The 16,095-nt window shown below is 29.0% G+C and overlaps 1 protein-coding gene across 6 annotated transcripts in view; it reads right to left on the bottom strand.

Moving 5' to 3' along the window:
• LOC148226094 (netrin receptor UNC5B-like) overlaps window positions 1-16,095 on the bottom strand; it is a 161,451-nt gene that overhangs the window by 110,682 nt on the left and 34,674 nt on the right. The window lies entirely within an intron of this gene.

Genomic DNA, 16,095 nt, shown 5'->3' with positions numbered 1-16,095 from the left:
GTAACAAAGTTTAAAAATGTTAGGTTAAATTTAAAAAAATTAAGCATGATTATAACAAAATAAATGAAAAGCAGCTTTATTCAATTTAGTATATAATCTTCAACTCCTTTAAAAATTTTAAACAGAGCAGCTATTTTATAAACAGAAAAAAAAACAATTAAAAATATATGTGTATTAAGCATCATATAACCGAAAAATATCTATTTTAAATGAGCTTAAGTGCCAATTTATAATAATAAACCTAATAATCATTAGGATATTCTTAGCTATTTTATAGTCAAGTCAAAAGCCTACATATATAATAAATCAGAATTTATTACAACAATTTTAAAAAGAGTAAAGAATAACTAACTATAAAGCAATAAATATTTAGAGAATATTTTACAATATAAGCTATTAAAATTAGGAAATGTTTTTACTAATTTACTTAACATTGTAAATTTATATACCTTATAAAAAAATGAGAATAAATAAGTATATTATTCATTAAAAAAATAATTCAAAAGTAGTAAGTTTTAGTCCAATACATTACAGTAAATTAAATTATTGAAATACAAAAATATATAGTATAGTATACAATATAACATAACATACATTCTTTAGTATCCTCTCCGTTTTTATTACATCCCAGAAAAAATCTAAAATCAATATACAACAAATTATAATAATAAATCAAATGGATACACACATCATACATATTGAATTTTCCCAGAAATGTGATTTATTCAGGGATGGAATATTTCGGAGGGTTTTCCTCCGAAACCCTTGACCTCTTCTTTGGAAATGTTCTAAGGAAAACGGACTCTTGGCACCAATCAACGTCTTATCCGGTATATTAACTGACGTCATAATCTTATCTCATTCCTTAATTTGAAAGACAGCCGGAGCGTGATGCGTTAATCAAAATTCACAAGCAGATTGCGCTACGTAATCCGATAATGAGGCATTTTTAGGTTAAGTATACTTATATAAAAAAATAACAATTTAGGAGTTCAAAAATAAAAAAATTTATTAGGCAAGTTGAAAAGTATGATATATAAGTGAGCGCTCTTATTAATTAATGACATAGTTACCGAACAAAGATGAGTTCTTGGAAATCATGCCATCAAACTGGGCGGTCTTATTTAATGGGCGTAATAGGTTGTTCATCGAATGTTATATAGCATATATGTGAATCATAAATTCTTGATTAATTGAATAAACTTAAGATGAGTGTATTCTAACAATTAAATAATAACACCGCGCGTCGAATGCAGAGCATTAAGCTTAATTGAAACGTTCTATCTCTATATTTTTAACAAGTTAAATGTATAATTTGTGATGTAAATAAATTTCATCATTTCAATGAGGTCGTATTGTTTATTTTTAAAGTTCAAAAAGTCACTTTAACAAGGCACAATAATTGAAAAAACCAACGAGCAACAACAAACTTGAGAATTATCAAGCTCGCTCGAATTCAATTTGTAACTACAAGAAGTCAATTTACGAAATCGTGTATTACACGTTCTGCGACACACTTTCTATTCTACAATTTGTTTTTTTTTTCTAAGAAATAATTTTAATATTAAAAGCGATGTAGACATGCGCGAGAAAGGCTCAAAAGAATTTTAATGGGACAAAAGGGACTATGCGAATGTGTTGTATATAATTATTTTATTACAAGGAATATGCATAAATATAAAGGTATTAAAATTTAAATAGCGTATAAATTAAATTTATTATATTATCTTAACATGTTTATTTTTTTTTATTAATATATATATGTAATACCATAATAATGTTGTATTTCCTTTTGATATAAATCTAATTTTATTTTTTTATAGTAGTGAAAGTTTTAATTTTATCTAGTGACATGATCGACAATTATTATCAAAACGATCTTTTGTCAATCAGTTTAACTAAAATTAGGTCGTATTGGTAAATAATAAATATTACGTACATGAAAGTCGTTTTATTTGCCTAACTAAAATTTTTTTTAATAGTACTAAACTGTTTTTAAATTATCCCCACAAAGCTCAATCCAGTTTTTATAAATTTATTTATGATGAACAAAATATTTTCTCACTATTCTTTATATGTAAATATTTAATATAGGTAGAAATAATAATAAATTCTATATCATTTAAAGACACCGCTTGTAATAAATTTAGTACTAACTAGACCCACTTAAATCTTGATCGAACTTTAAAAGCGAGATTTTTTTTTAATAATAAATCATCTTTAACGGGTGCGGGGGCGTTCTTGCCAATTTGTAATTATTGCAATATTTTGTGTTATTATTTATATACTGCAAAATATAGAGTGCCTCATAAAAAGAATGCACAATTTATTAGTTGCTTTTTTACAATCGCGATAACCGGCCAGCGAATCTCCGAATTAGAAAGATAGCGTTAGGCCTGGAAAAAAATCACACTACTTAAAACCGATGCCATAAACGGAGCTGTGGTCATTAGCTCCCATTGTCGGTCCTCCTCACTAGGCCTATCTATGGAGCCGGTTTTCTAGTAGCCTTTGTCCGATTGCGCGGACAATGCAAAATTACGGTACCGAACGTGTAATACGTCCTTAATGACTCGCCTTTCGTGATGGAATCGGTTAAATGCTAGAGGATTCCCAAGTTGAATCATTCAAGATGCGAGTGGGCGATTGTATCTCTTCTAAGATAACTAATTTCGCTGTCAGATAGCTGGAAGATTGCAGTGGTAATCATAATTATGTGTTAAGCTATAGGCTCTATTCAAATCATTAGGAAAAAATGTAGTATCCATATGAAAAATTCAACTAAATAAACCTCACATATACATATATTACATTATAGCTTAAAGATTATCATATAAATTATTTTTATATCTATCTTGTCATATTTATTTCCGATATTTATTATCAATCCCCCGCCGCTTTCTAAACATTTATCTTATATTAATTTTAATGTTATGAATATTATCAATTTATTAATTAATTTCCTTATCATCTGCCTCGTTCAAATCTCGACATGTCAAAGTGTTCTTCCGCGGCAGAATATTGAAAACAGGTTTTTCTTCCTTCGCAGTTTTAACAAGCCAACAATCTCAGAATCGAAAATTAGACACGCTGGATCTATCGAATCGATTTGTATGCTTTCAAACGTCACGTTCTGTGACAAGTTGTCCGATATCATTTGCATATTTATAATATTCAAGACCATATAAAGAAGCCTGCATTTTTAATTGGCGTTATCAAAACGCTAAGTCTAAAGCTCCTATGTTGCTTTCAAAATGAGACAAATAATAATATTCTATATGCGATGAATGTCCTTAAATGTGTTATTTTTTATCAAAAAAGTATAAGAGCTTATGATATTTTATGACAAAATTTTTTTTAAGCATTTTCAAACACAAAAACATTTCAAAATATTTGAACAAATTTAATTATAATCTATATATTACAATACAATAATCTATATAGTATATTTTATTGTAATTAAATAGTTATGACTGGTATGAATACAGGAATACGACGGCCGGCGGACGATGCGCCAGCGGCCGTTGTAGTCCCGTCGTGGTCACCAACTAAATAAATCAACTACCACAGTAGCTTGACTTACATTTTAATTTAAAATTTATAAAATTTAACTTTTATTTTTTTAAATATTATATTATATTAAGTTTTAATAAATTAAAAATATAATTTATATTCTTTAATTATGAAGCTTAAATTTTTTATTTACTTTTTAAATAAAATATAAAATATTTTTTTTATTGTGTTTATGTTATGTATTTTATTATTATTTTAAATATTCCTAATATTAACTAAACAAATACTCATCTAGAATTTCGCAGCAGTACTTTTAATATTGTCTCTTCATCTAATTACACATTGCATAAAATATCTCCCTCAGTGTTTAAGAACACAAAGAAGAAGAAAATCTTAATACAGACCGTAATATTTATCAGTGTTTCCTTTACCTTTGCTAGGAATGCTTTATTTAAAGCTGTTCCTCTTCAGAATTAAGGCATAATCTACTTGCACCGCGAAATAAATTGCGCCTGCGAATCTAGCTGGGGCTCAAATTAAAAGTTTTGTACCCATCTGCTGCTCGACTCCCCTCCAAGTATCAGTTGTAAGCGGTTTGAGTTATTTTATTGCTCGAGTTTAACCTCGTCAACAGAGTACGGCCCTCGTGACTCTTTGCGGCCCGCGTGCACGCGTACTAGAAGCTCGCAAACACTAATGTTTAGTCATTATAATTTCTGATTACGGTACGTACATCAAACGCACTTAACAGTGTTTATCACACGTGAAAATATATGGTTATGTCACGTAGTTTAATGCCATTATATCTAATGTGCGTTACAATATAACCTATTATTAAATTAAATTAAAATATTTTCGTTAAAGATGTGACTAAATACTATGAAAATAATGTGATAATTACTCGGCTAGACCACCTAGCACTAGTCCCTATATGCCTATGCAAATAAACGAAAAGGTGTCTCTAGCCGACTACAGGATCAGTAGTCCTTCTGAGAAAACACATTTACTCAGTTGAGTGTTACTTTGTAAAACACACATGGGATTTGAATTTCTAGAAAATGCTCAAAATATAATGCGAGATAAACGTAATACCTTAAATTTTATGAAACACAATAGTAGCATTGTACCTATATAAAATTAAGTTAATGTCTTAATAATAAATGATTATTCATTATTCATATTCTAAATCAAGTTTTAATTTTAATTAAAGCACAATATTTACATCAAAATTAAAATAGAATATTTATACATACAGATAACATCAGTAACAATTTATATTTCGGTAAAGTCTGTTTTTTTAAGATAAAGATTTTGATTTCGTCTTTCTTTTCAAGATTAATTGCATTTTTATGACTGATATTACTATACTAAATTAAGTAAAATAAAAGAGTTTAAAGTCCTAAATAACAGTTATTAATTTTCAATTTGTTCCTAATTGTAGGTAAATGAGAGCTCAAAACTTAATAATTAATTACATTGATTAAATTTAGCTTATAATAAAAAAATATGAATACAACTTTAATCATCATGTGATTTTCACGTCATTTAAATTTTCTAAATGTTTTGAAAAAATCATTTCCGTACAATGTTTTTTATTCACGTAGAAAATCAACAGTGAGGTTAATCAAGGATATTAAATGTGTATTAATATCATAATTGCAAAAATATTATATGAAGGTAATGTAATGTCTTTCATCAATATTAATATAAAAAAATAATATTATATAATAACTTATTCCACAAAGGGTTAAATCAGATCATGATTGAGACGTTCAACCTGCAATAAGCTCTCCTGCTTTTTTTGCGATTATTGCTCTCAATCTTGTTGATCTTTTTTGTCGTGGTCTTTTTGTGGCTCTCCCTCGTCAAGAACCCGATGACGGTTGGCGTACACACATAAAACGAATATCATCAAGGCATTATTGCCTCGGTGCCCCTGCGGTGGAAAACACGAGCAACCATTAAGATGGGACCTGGTCTTCTGCGTGCAGCGGTGGCTCAATATCTTGGCTAAGGATCTGCGACGAGAGTGAGCCGGTGCGTGCCAGAAGGCAATCTCGCCACAATCAATGTTCAGACATTCATTAAATCTTCATATCGGATAAGAATGGTAAAACGCGTGTAAGTACCGATTCGAACTGTTTTAACAGACACTTAATTATCCTGGTGCTTTACACGACTATAGTGGTGAGCCCACGGTGGAAACTAGAACGAAGGATCGATGGGATAAAGGTGAATATTTAATATAAAAAAAATAATGAGATATCTAGTGCATTTTATAATTTTTGCAAAAAATACATCAAAGCACAACTTGTATCAATAGACTTATTAATCTGTGAAATTCAATATATTTTTAAAGTAAACATTACATATTCTTTTTATGAGAGAAGAAAAATGCCACTAATTGTGACCGGAAACTGATTCAGGGATACCGCTGAAAAGAACGAGTTAAATTTCACAGACTCTTCGTGTAACGAATTGTCAAGAGAGTTCAGAAAAAAGTACCTTTGGAACTAAACTTTTATTGAAATTATATATGTATGCATGGCTTTTTTAAACAAAATATGTACTAACATTTTACCAAAGAAAATTACATTTTCGATACAGAATAGAAAATTCAAAAAAAAAATATTATATTTAAAAAAATAGTTTTTTGCTTAGAAACAAGGTTAGTATTATGAGTTGATCGGCCCACCATACAAACGTTTACAAGACTTGCAATGTAGTTAAGGTCAGTATATACTTCGTTTCACCGATTAAGAATTGAATTTTGGTGACAATGTAGAATTCTTAAGCATCCTGTATATGTTTGCTATCAAAATCCAATTTGTTAATTTTTTACAAAATGGCTGCTAATTTAAAAACGTAAGCACTCATATCTCTGTAGGTTAAAATTCTACATAAAAGATTGGTAGATATAAAACGTTTAGAAGCCAAACCTGCATCGAAATATAATATAAAAATAATAGCTTTTTGCTTCAAAACAAGTGATGTATCAGCTCGATCGGACCCCCATACGAGCTTTTTTGAGACTTGCAATAAAGTTAACGCTTTTTATTCCTTTGTTTTAATGACTTAAAATTGAATTTTAATTATCGTGTAGAATTCTTAAGCACCCCCTTAATATTTGGTATGAAAAAAATATATAATTTTTTTTTGCAAAATGGCGGCAAATTTAAAAATTTAAAGTATCATTACTTCGTAGGATAAAATCCTACTGAAAAATGTTTTATACATTAGTGTTTAGAAGCTTAATCTGCATCGAAATAAAATATAAAAAAAGTTTTATGTTATATTGATCGGACTCCCATATGAGATTTGTGCGACATTACAGCTTTTCTTATGCCATATTTTTCTTGTAAACGAACATATGTAAAAAAAAAATTTTAAACATCATATGTGCGAATCAAAGTTATTTCCAAAATTTTGTCTAATTCTCGTCTGAAAAATCTCCTCGATTCCTGTTTTTAGTGTTGATGTCTATGGCCGAATGAAATCTGAGGAACCACAGATCAACGGATCGAAAGTGGCAAAGATAATCCGACGAGTTCGATGAAAGTGATCCGAAAACTGCCGAAACTGTTTTGGTCTGAAACGAAGATTTTATTGAGGTAATAATTAGATTAATTTGCAAAAACCCACTTTTACGTTTACTCAAAAAAATTGAAATAGAATTCAGAGCATATATCAAACGCAATATTTTTTCACGATGATTTTTTGAGAATGTATTCGCGAAATCCAAGAATCAGTTCTCCTTCGTTTATAGTAGTCTGATTGACATGTTCCTAAATACCATCTATCCAAATGTCGCTTGAACATCAAAATCTTCAGTCCAATATTTTTAGTCAAGTACCCGAGCCAAAAGTGCAAACTCTACATTTTTTCTAACTAGCATCCTATTTTAAAATGACTCTTTCAACGTGGAATAAAATGCTTTTTCATTTTTCATTCAATTTGTAGAGAATTGAATAGGCGTGAAAAACTACTAATATAATATAATAATTTCTATCATATAAAAATTATTAAACGAAAATATTTTTTGTCACTTTGTTAATTTAGTGATGAAAACTATTATATTATACATATACTGTAACACTACATGTATAGTTAAAAAAAGAAAAATTGTATTTTTTTGCTCCAATCTGAAAGTCATTCTTTTCCCTCAACCCAATGACACGTAACTTCTTAACGATCATTTTCTCCATTCATCTTTCAGAACTGTGGCGTGTACCTTCAGATATAATTCCAGACAAAAAGCAACCCTTCGATGACTTATCAAAGTCACTATATTGAACCTTGCCGTTGTAGTCTAGCCGTCTCGCATAAAATTTATAACCCCAACGCAGTGGAAGAAGACGAAGTGGAAAAAACAATAAATTACCATCTTTACCGGAAGTGTCTGCACTTAAATTTACCAATGATAAAAAACAAGGAGGGGCCGTAGGGGACCGCAGCCCCTTTTGCGGGGCCTTCGCATCCTTGATCGGTTTTACGACTTCCGAAAGAAAAGGAAGGCCAATAATGAGGGGAAACTCGCTCTCCATCCTCGGTGCAAATCCCTTTTTAAAGCTCCTCTAAAAGTCTAAAACACAAGAGCACGCAACGTCTGATGCAAGTTTTCAAGGGATTGAGACGCTCTTGGTGATTGATTGATTACGATCATCGACTTGATAGAACCACGCATGATTGGATTCAATCTCGAGTGCTCCTCCTTTTATTAAAAGAGTCTATCGACCTACATCTAAGTACTACAGAATATTTTTTATTAGACTGTAATGAAAAAAGTAATAATATATGTTAATAAAACTACGCTATATAACATTATTTAATGACAAGTTGAATAAGAAACAATAAAAAATAAAGTACAATTAAAAATGCGGGTTTTAAGGAGAAGGCACACCAATAAATTTTATGCTAGGGGAAAACATCGTGAGTCATGTGCTTGTGTATATAATTAAAATGATAGGATATGTATTAACGCCATTAATAATCTAACTAGATAATACTAGATCTTAAAATCTTAGTTAATAAATTATATTATTTTATTTACAATATTAAATTGATGCTCAAATTTTGCTCCATATTTACATATAATTATTTTTTTATTTAATTAATTATAATAATTCATTCATATCAAGAAAAAATAATTTAATGAATTAAATTGTGCATTTTTTAAAATAATTATATATAGGTAATCTATAATAAAATTGTATTTTTGTATATTTTTTCATAGTCAAAGCCTAGTATAAGATGTGAGATACTACTATGCAAATACTGAATCAGAAGATGTTTTGACTTGTCCATATAAATATTTATATTTAGCTTATTTTTCTAAAAAGTATAAGTCAGATGGAGAATATGATGGATGCTTGATACTAAAAACATTTCAAGACATCGTTAACACACGTAGTTTGTTTCTCAAAATCTCAGATTAATTTCGTTCATAAATTTTTATTATGTTTTTATTTAGTTGAATTTTAAAAGTACACCATATTCTTATTATCACTCCAAATAATATAAGAAGTATATTTATTAAACTTGTCTTTTTTTATGTCATGATTTTCAATTAGATCTACTGATCTCTGGAGTGTTTAAACGTAGGTCAGCACAAATCATAACTTGTTTACACACGCTATTCTAAAGTCTACTCATGAGGTAATGAAAAATATTTCATTTAGAATTCTGAAAATTTAGTATTGAGTCAAACTTTTTTCTCAATCTTACATAATATACATACACTGCTTTGTTACTGCCAAAACTATTTTTATATTGAAAAAATCTGTGAAAAAATTATGTGAGGCGTAAATTTATTTCAATTAAATCATATACTGGCAGAAATATAATCATACTGAAGAAAGAAGATATCATTAGCAGTTTTTAATGAAATTTAGTATTTTTAAATCATGAAATGTTTCAAAAGCCTTTACCTATTGATTTAATATAAAATAGCACATTCTTTAATTTATTTCATTATTTTGCTTACCATATAGTTTATAAGAAATGCGTAAACATCAAAACTACATTTTCTTGCCTTCTTCAAAATATACTAAATGTATAATAGTTAATAAATATACAATATTTATTATTTACTATTATAAGTTAAAAAAAAATATATCTTGATTTAAAAAAGAAAGTATATTATATATATACATATAGTATGTATACAATACCTATCATACAAACGTGAATATTTGGTAAGACTAGCTAAAATCTATTTACGAATCGTTCCAAACATCCTTCCCTTTTATCCGTTCTTATAATTCCAAGAACTCTTACACGATATACATATATGTGGTGAATTTATACCTAGAGCTTGGGTTAAATATATTTCCATATACACACACACACACTCACTAATGCGATGATATTAAAGGGAGATTATACATTCTGATTTGCTCTTAGCATACGCACGCTATAAATCATCAAGCGGTTAATTGTCTTTAAAAACAGGAAGGAAATCTCTTGGTGCATGATTGATTATAGCAATTGTGTCTGCATTTTAAGCTTTTCATAAATAATAGTACATACCGCCATATCATCACGCAATATTCTCCATCAACAAAAACATCGACCTTTGAGCGCCGCACGTCTGATGATAATGCATCAAAGTGTTCCCCCAAAGTGGAGGTACTACATCAGGGTGTATGCTCTTGATGGTATATTTATAATACATACATATATATATTTATACATTACATCAAAATAGAATCATACATACTGGGATTTTTTTGTCGTGAATAAAGAAATTTTGAAACTTTTGGAACTAAAAAAATCTCTCTTCGAAAAAACATTTTTGAATGAAGAAAACAGAATTTTGGACAGCGACGTCAATAAAGATTTACAGCTTTAATCTAGTTAGAGTTTTATGACATTGTATTTACATATGCTTATTAGCAAGATGTTTTCTCTGAGCGGTGGTGGAGAAACTGGCGGAGGGATGTGTGCGTTCATGATTGTATGTTGTCCGTGGGCGGTATGTGTCAAATTATCTGTAGTTTTAAAATTAAAAATAGTTTCTTGGGAAAATAAAGAAAAATATTCATATATTATTATCTCTCCTATGAAAAATTTTCATGTTTGTAATAAATTATAGCAAATTATTTTGTATACAATTATTTTGAAACTATGCCTATTAAGTTTTTGTTAATTTTGTAGTCTCAGGGAGTTTTAAACCTAATTGTATTACTTAATTAAATTTAACCAATTCCATTACAAATTATATAAATATACTTTTATAGAAAGTATACAATAGTTAATAATACAGTGATTAAATTGTATATATATTATCATGTAATTATGTTATGCTTGGCAAAATCGCTTTATTGCTAAGAAGCCTGTTTCGATACAACAACAAACTTTTGTCCCCGAAACTCCCTTTAGTAGTACAAAGTTAAGTGCGATAACAAATCCCACGTCAGACTTTTGGACGTATTAAGAGCTGTCTAGTCGTCGCGATTATCCAAATGCCTACGCCACCCCCAGTTTAACGGCGTATCATAATAACAAGCGTTTCGCCAAATCCACCCCAATTTGCGAGAGATATTAAATTGGAGAAATCTTGCCTAAACACATACGCGTATACATACAATATAAACAAGACGAGAGTAAACATCCAGCGCCAGAAATATCTGGCCATCTCCTAGGCTGAGTTGCCGATCTGACGTTGACGACGGAACAGGGATTATTTATTCACAAATCCCACATCTGGGATTCTAAATTTCATTACTCAGCCAGAAAATATGATTATTAAATTGCCGTTTGTGCGAAATCCTCCAGAGACACATTTTGTTCTATATATGTATGTATGTAGATATACGTTTGAGTGAGTCTCGGAGGATTGTCCAATTTCATCCGACGTAATACCTTTTTGTACTATCGCACATAAAAGCTAATATTATTATATGATATTATTAATAAAGATTTTAATTGCAAAATTTAATTAAAATTTAAAGTACAGTGTCAATACAATAAAACTATGTAGTTATTAAATTAATACAAAGCTTAAAAATGAATTTATATACAGCGCAAAAAATAACACATATCTCATTAATTTAAGCTAACATCTGGGAGAAGCAGTTTCCTTAGTTTGTCGGCGTATTAACACGTCATTAGATCCAATGTTATTTATGATTAGTGGTACATTGACTCTCGAGGTCAGTCGACGAGAAGATTATTCTCTCGCTGACCGACCAAGTTGTAGAGCTTCATATTGCTATAAATCCAAAGCCTAGTGTAGCTTTTAGCTTATAGGTACAAGATTGAGCTAATATTCACAGTACTTGAGCCTCATAATGAGTTATTTTGTATCCTCAACATATAGCATTATTTAATAAATAATAAATATGAATTTATTTTTATACATATTACCCTTACAAGTGCGGGGTTTACAATATTAGTTAGTAAGGTCGGTTCTTAGGATTCTATAAAAAGGCAAAACAAAAGGAAAGTTTGATTTTGTATTAACTAATAAATAAATATTATCTATTAAAAGATATGGTAAATTCAGTTTACCTTATTACCAATATTTTTATAAAATATATTGCTTTTCTATTAATCAAAGATATATATCGTATAAATTGAAGTAAACTAGTATCAAAATAATAAGACAATTATTTTGTAAGTGTATCAGAGACTATAAATAATAATTATCAGTGCAAATTTATTTTAGTATTATTACAACAAGAGCAATAATTTATAGTCATATTGTGGGTGTACAAGGTTAGTGAATGAAACACAACTGTGACAAAGTTTGGTGTTATTTTCCGTTATGTGGCCCACACTACGTCAAATAAAAATAAACAAAATATTTTAGAATAGATTTATAGATAGATAATGAAGCAAAATTAATTTATATATTTACTAGCTTAAATATATATAGACATATGTAACTGATTTAAAAATAAATTAACTACAGATTTTCAACAAGTTTTAAAGTGAAATTCAAAGCTTTGTTACTAATACAAAACATTAAAACTTCAAATTTAAAATTGTATTTGGTACATGTACTCTTAAAATATTTATCGCTGATGTCAGAAGTTTTATTATAATAGAAATAAATATTTAATAATATCTAAATAATTATTTAATATGAAATTCTAATCTTTTTATAATTTAAATTAAATATTATATTTCTAAATATGATTATTTTAATTATTTTATTATTAAAAAGCTCAACTTAATATATTAATACACATGCAAAGAGTAATAGTGAAAGTTAAATTTATAACTCAAGTTAAATAAATTAATAAAATATATAAATAAAAATATTAATATTTCATAATTTTCTTACGCACTTATTCGTTTTATATGTGAGTTTCTTAAATAAGAAAAAAATACATTTCCTAGATATTTACGTAAAAACGTTACAGTATCGGCCATAACTCGTTTCAGGGTCATAAAATCCCTCGGTGCCTCCTCGAATTGCCCGTTCAATCCGCTCGAGCATTTTATTTATTAGCGGCAAAGTGGATGAAGGTAATCAGCGGGGCCCTTCAGACCCTTCCGCAGACCCTAGGAAATATATTGGCCCTTCTTTTCACCAGGGCCGGCCCTGCGATAGCATCGTTTCGAATGCGTACGAACGTTCATTATAAAGCGCTTATCTCGCGCCGAATTGGAATTTTCAAACAATGCCCTTTAAAAGCAATCGCCGATAGAGCTTTTAAATGGATATTCGATTCTTTTTACTTTTATTTTCGTTATGTTCCACCTTTTTACCTTAGTCGAGTCAGCACCGTGTGTTTTTTACATGATATCGATGATTCTCAATCAAGAGTCACATTCTGAATTTTGTGGGAGTATTAACTATGTCGATAAACGTTCGTGTTTGTAGTATCACAATAAAGCTCCCTCTATTATTGTTAGTAATATATTATACATTATTAAGAACGAAATCCTTAAAAATTATAAATTAAATTGATTACAAAAAATAATATTTAAATGGCTATTATCATATTCATACAATTAAAAGCCATGATGTACTTTATTTTGAAAGCTATTCTATAAAAAATAATATAAGTTTTACAGTTGAAATAAAATCACTTCGGTCCAGAAACTTTTTTGCCACACTTTGTGTACGCATAAAACGAATATAGCAGGTAAAATACTGCGAAAAATATATTCCCATCTCATTCACGGTAATGTCTTTATCAGCGAATATCACAAGGAGAAATCTCTCCTCCAAGAGACTTTTATATATATATTTTTTCCATCTCAAAGAACCAATATATATGGTGATGGAGGAAAATTTCAATACCAGCCTCCGCTTTTATTGTTTAATACAGACACATACACATGCTAAAATATATATATAAATATATAATATTCTGATGAAAATATCCTCGAATCGTTTCGGTGTCCTGCGGAGACAATCGTCCGGTTTTATGACGACTTTTTAGTGGGCACTTAAAGATCCAAAACTCGCCTCCTAAAAGTTTCTTACTGCATTTTTATAAGTCATTAAATCTCCATGCCGGCCTTTCGGCACAGAGCAGATGTAGTATTAGTCATCATTTTAAGAAATATCATAGTAATATATAACACAAATTTGCTGTTATACCTACAAAGCTTCGATACGTATTAGCTGTGACTTTGTCCTCCACTTATAAACTTTACAAAGTGCTTATGTAATATCTCAACATTAGATTAGCACTTCTCAAGCTTTTGCGCTCAAAGTACCCTCGAGTATTTCAAAGTTTGGGAAAATAATGCCGCTTTGCGAGCGCCTTTAAAACTTTCAAAACCCCTGAGCATTCTTCTGTCGTATGTTGCGAAATTGTTGACATTAGTATTTAAGACATAAGAAGGTATAAAGTACATCTTTAAACTTTTAACGCTCATTGGGATCTACATATATACAAGATGAAATTATATGTATAAATGCTATTTTTTTAATGTAAATACTAACATTTTTCATTAAGCAAAATTTAATTTAATATCACTATTATCTAGTTCTAGAATATCATTAAAAACAGCATTTATTCTGCATATAATATTGAATCTGATTCGGCTAATTAATATTTTTTATATCATCCTAGTAGAGAAAAAAAAAGAATAAAAACTAACATAGATATAACGTAGCTATATATATAGAAATATATATTACTATTTATAGATAAATATAGAAAACAAATACCTATCAAAAGTTATTCGAACTTATTTTACTGCAGATTCGTAAAAATATTTTATTTAATTATAAATTAATTTATTTAATTAAAATGTATTTTTAAGCATTTATGCCAATTATTATTAATGAAATATAATATATTTTAAATTATCAAAGTAAGAATATTTTCTAGTATAATGTCATAATGTCGGAAAGACTTATAAACGTTGCATTAGAATTACTGTGTTATAAGTAATTAATTTTTGTCCTATGGATTTTTGTGAAAAATTTTTTTAGGTATCCATAAACAGTTTCAAAGCACTGACATATAATCTGTGGAACATACTTAAACAATGGTAAGGCCAGTGTCTAGAAAAAGTCCACTGAAAGGTCAGTGCCAGATTCGAAGTAATGCAGAAACAAAAATTGCGAACTTAGAAAATATCGGACAGAAAAAATTGTAAACAGCGAAAATTCCAAATATAGATTATTGCAGATATTAAAATTTAGCACATTTAATTTTTAAATTAAAATTCCGTACCCTATGATATAAATGTGTTTATTCAAAATTTACTTTTGCTAGTGTTAATTTGTGAAAAGTTTTTTTGTGTTATTATATTTTGTAGTTGACTATGGTATCGTTTATAAAAGATATTTTGTTGTCATGAATTGCAATTTACACGCATATTTTTTTTAGTAAACCAATTTAAAACATATTTTTTATTTTAAAAAGAGTAAGCTAATACATATTCACAAACTAAAATATAAATTGAACAAAAAATACAAAAAAAAAATACAATATATTTCACCATTTGACATATTATAATAGTATGAATTTTCAGCATCCTCTGAAAACCCTTTAATTACAGATTGACTGACCCAATACATAACAATTCACATATAGGTGTAGAATTATATATGTATTATATTATAACATTTGTTCTTATTAGAAGAAAAAAAAATTTGCTAATTTTCATATACAGAATTTTTGTTGATTCTCAATTCCGGAATTTTTGGGTCCGCAATCAGTGATTGAACCTAACGGCATTATTGAATATTTGTGAATAAACAGTTTCCATATCCATACTGTATCAATATAGACCCCATGAATATGCACCAGGCATACACTAGTTTATCCTAATTTACATAGCTAACTCAAAATAATTGAAAATGGCACTTTAACCCCATAGAATTTCCACCCTTTTTATCGGTACAAACCTTAAACATCAGACATGCATACATTCCGTCAAATATTTAATTTTTTTAATCATTACAAGACCACCCTCAAGCCATAAATCATCAAGTGGAGTTCTGGCACATACGATGAGCTGCACAGCATCCTTGTCATTCCCGCCAGAGCCAATTTTGGGAATGCGAGTCATTTATAATTGCGCCGTTAAATTTTATTGCGGCTGGCTGCGAGACGTTTAATTACAAAATGGGAAGGACTATCGCTATACCCAAAATGAAGGGCTTTA

This window comes from Plectrocnemia conspersa, unplaced genomic scaffold (assembly GCF_051122295.1).
Source record: "Plectrocnemia conspersa isolate PC_06_02 unplaced genomic scaffold, ASM5112229v1 ptg000014l, whole genome shotgun sequence".
NCBI lineage: Eukaryota > Metazoa > Arthropoda > Insecta > Trichoptera > Polycentropodidae > Plectrocnemia > Plectrocnemia conspersa.
This window is presented reverse-complemented; position numbering and strand designations above follow the sequence as displayed.